Raw genomic sequence first — 6,577 nt, 5'->3', positions numbered from 1 at the left:
GAGACCGGCCGACCCCCAAACTCCACTTTTTCAGACACAATACTTACGTTGTAGTAAAAATAACTTCTTAATTTTATGATGGTATGCACACACAATTCATAATTAAGAGAAATATCAATAATATTAGGTTTTTTAACACTCACATTAGTAGAAAAGATGACTGGGCACACGGGGCTGGGGGGGTGGTTCCAAGGCAGAGGGCAGATTATTGGCCCTCACCTGTATCACTTGTATCAATTGTATCACTATCCACCACAGAGGCTTGCAGGGCCTCTTTGTCAAAGTCCATATAAGTCCATATCCTCACTATAATTATCACTATCACTGACTTGGGCCAGCTGTGGTGGGTGGCGGGTGAAGAACTCGGTAATGTTTTGATGACTGGGCGACCATGTGCGCACCCTGCTCGCGCCGCTTACACAACATGGCGGATGGCGGGAGGTTTGGATCCAAAAATGGCGCGGCTCGCCAGCCGCTCTCCGCGTAAAGGGGTACACGCACCGCGGAATGTGAGCATTCCGGTTTCGGCAGGGTACCGCGTAAACGTGGAAACGCGGAATGTGGGACCGCGTAAAGCGAGGGTTGACTGTACAGGTATATTTAACAGCATTATCGGCATATGTAGAAAAATTTAAATTGGCGGGCAAGACTGTGAACTTCTCCTGCACACTGTTTCACTTTCACTGACGCTGCGGTCATGTTTATGTTTATCCCAACAGACTGCCATGGCTGCCGCATGTTTTGAAGCTGAATATCTATTGAACCATGGCTCCTAAGTGGCCTGCAAGCTCATTGGTTAGTGACAAAGGGAAGAAGAAATTAAAATTGTTGACTGTACATCCATTATGAAACTGTGTGAACTATAAAGTGTTGGGAGCTCAACTGTGTATGACATTAAAAAGCAACCATTTGGGTTTTATATCACAAAAGATAAGTACAGTACTGTATCATAAAAAAAATTCCGACACAGGTGTACTTCAGGAATCTGCTTGCCAGTTACACCAAAGAGCAATACAGCAAATTTTTGTCTTGCAAATACAGCGGTCACTCATTTTTCGCAGGGGTTATGTTCCTGGTATTACCACGAAAGAGCCAAACTGCAAATTCTCTTTTTCTCTTTTCAGGATTTTCACTCACCATGTAATATTCCTGATCACTTGTATGGCCCTAAACATGTTTCTCATGAACTGTAAAGCTCTCTCCCTCTCACATATCATTAAGTAAAATGTAAAGACAATATAATAAAGACACAAATATGAATATAAATTATTTTACACATTCTTGTACCTAAAAAAAAAAGGAAAATTTTCACAAATGCACCTGTCTTTGTTTGGATATTAAAAATATGTTTTTCCGATGTTATTTGATGAGTTTCTAACGAATTTGATATTCATTTCAGCCAGAAATCAATAGTTTTTGAGAGCCCCCCCCCCCCATCCATCAATCTTAACGAAAATATATTTTTTTTCCTTGTAAATCACATAAATAGAAAACCAAACCTAACACTATTTTTCTGATGAAACTCTGCAATTGACGTAAAATAATCTCGATCACAATGTCGGCACAGTTCTTTCCACCTGTTCAACCATATCTGGTTATTCTGGTACTGAAAAACAAATCTCCGCTCCCAACGCACCCACGCATTGTTCATTGGCTAAGACAAAAAATTCTTGCCCAATTATAAGTCTCTTATCGCTATAGCCAATAAGAAACTCCCATACCATCCCTGCACATGCGCTGTATATGCTTAAGAAGCCAACACGGAGGTAAGGAGCACTGCGTGATGGGTGGTCAGACTTTCTCAGACGTAAACAACAAATGGCGACACTTTGTGCATGACCAAATCTAATAATATTGAAAAATTAATATCTCGGTTATCCTTAATTTCCGGCAGAAACATCACAAAAGAAAAAAAGGTCTTAGAATTGTCTAAACATTATGAAAAACATATTAATAACAGTGAGAAATGTCGGTGCAAGATCGAAAATTCACCCCAAAAAATACAACACACATGGAATACTATACTCACTAGCCCAGTTATGTTGTTCGGTCCTCTTGATCCTCCCCCTGGTACATCACAGCTTTCTCCATTTTTATCAGTGCCAAATCTCTCACGTTGTGTCACCTTTGCTACTGCTAGTGCACTAGCAGTTACTGCATCGATGATGTCTTTCTTTTTTTATGTAGGGAACTGTGGATTCGTTCATCCCATATGCCGTAGCTCATGCTGCTCTAAATTTTTTTTTCTCGATTAAAGTCCTTTTCTATCTTTCATAGGCTTCTTTGGTGCATTACCGCCCTTGTCACCACATTTAGAAGGACGTTTTGGAGCCACGATGGGATTTTCGAGCACAAAACACACGGGTTGCAGCAAGATGTATACAAAGTATGGTGGGAGACACGAGAGGCGAGAAGTTGTGGTAGTGACGCCTGGCGGTTTCTTGCGGAAACTCATTCGTGAGCGCACTTCAGCCGCATATGAAATCGGTAATACCTGTATCTGTTACAATGAAAATATATTTCTGATGAAAATCCGCGAAGTCGAAACCACAAATAAAAATTCTGCGAAAACCGGGGATGCACCATACCCTAGATCAGGGGTCACCAAACTACGGCCCGCGGGCCGGATCCGGCCCGCCGACGGTACTTGAATTTGCTTGATAAAACGTATGGAACACGAGACGTTGTGATACAATTTAAATTTAAATATTATGCGGCCCGCGCTCGTCATTCTTTCAGTTATCCGGCCCACTGTGAAAAAAGTTTGGTGACCCCTGCCCTAGATAATGAAGTTTTGATAATAATGCTTATTGATATGAGGACAATTAATAATCAGAATTTCAACTTTATGAATACAGATCGTTAATTTTCATGCCAAAAACAACCTGTACTGAGATTTTGAGAAAATTTTATTAGCTTTTTACAAAAAAAATTACAAGGCATACCCCAGGATTATTTTTGGGGGGGTTAAAAAAATAATTTTGGTCAAAGTCTCATGATAGGTTGTCCTCAACACGCTGAATGAGGATCTGGTCAAAGTATTGAAATTTTGATATCTTACCAGTACCTTTGATTATGGAGTTTTGACAATTAATTATGCTAATTGATACGAGGACACTTAATTATTAGAATTTCATATTTTTACAACAGATCTGTAATTAAATTTGCTTGGAATGTCATTGTAAGTCGTCCTCGACACACTGATTAAGGATCTACGGTCAAAAAATTTTACTTGTAACATGCTCTAAACAAGTTTTAATCTAATCACGGGACACAGGATAAAAGATCCCGATTGGACAGCCATAACTTTGAGAATCAGTTATTGATTAATCTCAGTAGAAAGATTTACAAATCAACATGTGTCATACAAAGTTTCTTTTATTTTTATCTTTAGTTAATCTTTTTATAATTTAGTGTGGATTTATTTTAATGCACGTATCCTCAATAATCGGGGGGAGGGAGGTTAGGTTCCAGAAAACTAATGTGATAAGCAAAACCGTACAAATGGGAAAAATTAGTTTTGTCCCATGACCCCAAAGATGCATCCCTTAACTGACCAAAATATGCCCCCAATAATGTGTAGGTACACTTCATGATATAATACTAGTAACATATATTTACTAATTAATGAATAACAAATAAACACTGTACAGTACTGTCCAATATTGTATCATGACTCATAATAGAATGAATGAGAGGCAGAGTGTTGGTGAGATGCAGTCGGTGGGGAAGGGAGGAGGAGGGTGGAAAGGCAGTGGATATAGTGCTAATCTGCTCTGGCTAAAGCAAAGCCATCACTGAAATTATGATTTGGTGGTGATAATACACGGAAATGGAATAAAATTAAACAAATGAAGAGTGAGAAACAATATGTATGTTGTGGTGTCAAAAGAAACAATTGAGACCCTACAATTGTGTTTAAATGAGGCAGAAAGTCAAAGATCAGCAACCTGAGACTTGGTCAAAATTTTTGTGATGCCATATGGCAGCAGGGTCTACCATTAGACAACACATTATGCTTCCAATATCTTCCCAGGTGGTAGTACCTCTCTGGTAGCTGCCTACTACCTGTGTCAGCACAAGAGTTTATTAGCCTTACTCACAAATACTGTTCCTCAGTCCATATACTGCAGCTGTTTTTTATTTGTAAGGGCAGGCCTCTGCATGAGCTGGGTGAAAGTTTTCAAATGACCCCTACTGGGTTAATAGACTTTCACATTACATCCACAATCTCCTAGGAAATTTAAAGCTTACATTTTTATTGTGATTTTCAGATACAGTACCCTCTGGAGGTTATGTCATGTGAGTGCACTTGTACAGTACGGCAGTGATAAACTAAGAAGTTTCGTTACACTCAGTAAATTTGAGTGATGCTTGTCATATTATTAAAAAAATATACAATAAGACAGCTACAGCCCTTGTTGGCTCCAGATTTTTTTCCCCCATGTTTAACACTAAATATTCACCAGAAGATAATGGGCAGTTGTCTTATCTTAGTGTCATGACATACAGTACTGTACTTGTTTCAGCATGCATTGATTGTTAAAGCAAACACAGTGGCAGCCATACTACCTTTGTATATACCAAAGGCATATCATATATCATAAGTGTACTGTATCTACAGTGTCCAAGTGGGCATCACATTTACAGGACCCTCTTTCACCATAAGGTACTTCAGTCAGATGACAAAACATTTTGGTGCTTCTTTACAAACGTGCTTATCAGCAACCTCCAAATGATTGTCCCCCTACAGTTCTATCACAGGTTAAACTTAAACCTAGAATATTTACAATATCTTTTGATGTCTAGATTCCCTCTTTATCACTGTTTAATTGTCAATTCTCCGCTTCCAAGCATTTTTCTGTTCTCTGGATTTTGTCCAATTTACACAAAGTATAGCTATAAGCAGATGCAAAATGCTTATTAGTTATAACTACCAGATAAGATACCATTGCATGCAAGCAAAGAAATTGCAAAGTTGAACTGACTAGATTTCCATCCATAACATTTAGACAAATGATGTAATATTTCACTATTAGCATCAAATCTGTCCCCCCCCCTCCAAATGCTCTTTCATGGCACATACCCTTTACCTTCTGAGCATCTACACAACTCAATAAACTGCTGCAACCAACATAAATGGGAACTCCTTTTGGACATAGGAACCATGTGACCAAGATCAACTTTAAAGAAATCTTTGGTCCGATCCAAACATATTCTACAGAAATCCAATAATCTTCTAATATATCATTCCTCCCAAGACTACACAACTGTTTAACTCTTACATTTGTACAGTAAGACAGAACACCACCTTAAAATCTGTTCATTCAATAATACAGTACCGCATGCCCTTAATTCGCAGGGGTTTGGTTATCAAAATGGCTGGGAATATCATTTGCTGACCGGGGGGGGGGGTGTTACATTTTTTACTCGTGCGCAAATAAATGTATATTCCCTTTACGTGTTTGCCCTTATGATATTATTACCTGTACCCTGTACTGTATACGTGTGTGTGTGTGTGTGTGTGTAGCCACACACACACACACACAAAACACATATAAATAAATAATAAAGGCTAAATCCCCTCACAAATAAAAAAAACTAGACAACAAAATGTAGAAAAATGCTAGTCTACCCTCAAGTCAACTCCATGCTTTGTTATTAAAGTTGGGTTGCCATATGGCAATTTTTTCCCCGTAAAAATTAGTCTAGAACGAATGGCATCTGAGCGCCAGCTTGGTTGCTATGTAAATCAAACTTACAAAATTTATTTGTAGCCATCTAGCCAACCCAACTTAAAGGATAACGGTAATTGTTGTGTAATACTGTACTCTTTTCATAACATGTATGTAGGATGGTGCGTGCATGTGAGTAAAAATGAATGAAGAAAGTTACATATATCTACCCAAAAATACAAATTGAAAAACAACCATAACACCTCATAGCCATAGTTTTTTTTTTAATAATAAATACAGTATTATACCAGGAAATGTGTTACAAATAAAAATAATACCAATAAATAAGTTACAACAAAAAATACTATTGCCAAACCAGTAAATAAGACAAATGAAAGTTTAACACAGTCACCATTTTCATACACTTCCTGCTCCACCATAGTAACAAAGATTAGCTGGGACACCGATTCCCTAGCAACACTCCCCACAAGCTACACTCTGCGCTCCCCTCCCATTATGTGTTTGCCCTTAGGACAATTATTTCTTTTACCTTTTTTCACAATATGTATTAAGGATGGTGTGTGCATGTAATTGTAGCCTGGTGGTTACAATGATGAGCTAACCTAGCTACAATGCCATGATTAATCATTATTCTATCAGTAAACACTAATAATAACAGTAAATCCAGTGAAATATGGCAAGGAGTTAGGAGAGTTACAACTGCAAACAATGCGCTAACTAGCAGTCACTCACTCCCCTTAACCGCTCCCATTACCAAGCCTACGTATGGGAGAAATACGTGACCTTTTCTCTCTTCACTTGCTTGGGCACCTTCCCGCACCTGGATGAGGTGCGTTTGGTAGCCATCACAAGCACAAGGAGCAGAGTAGCACACGCACGAA

Source organism: Homarus americanus, unplaced genomic scaffold (genome assembly GCF_018991925.1).
Source record: "Homarus americanus isolate GMGI-L3 unplaced genomic scaffold, GMGI_Hamer_2.0 scaffold48354, whole genome shotgun sequence".
NCBI lineage: Eukaryota > Metazoa > Arthropoda > Malacostraca > Decapoda > Nephropidae > Homarus > Homarus americanus.
The sequence above is the reverse complement of the archived record's forward strand: the minus strand, read 5'-3'. Positions refer to the sequence as shown.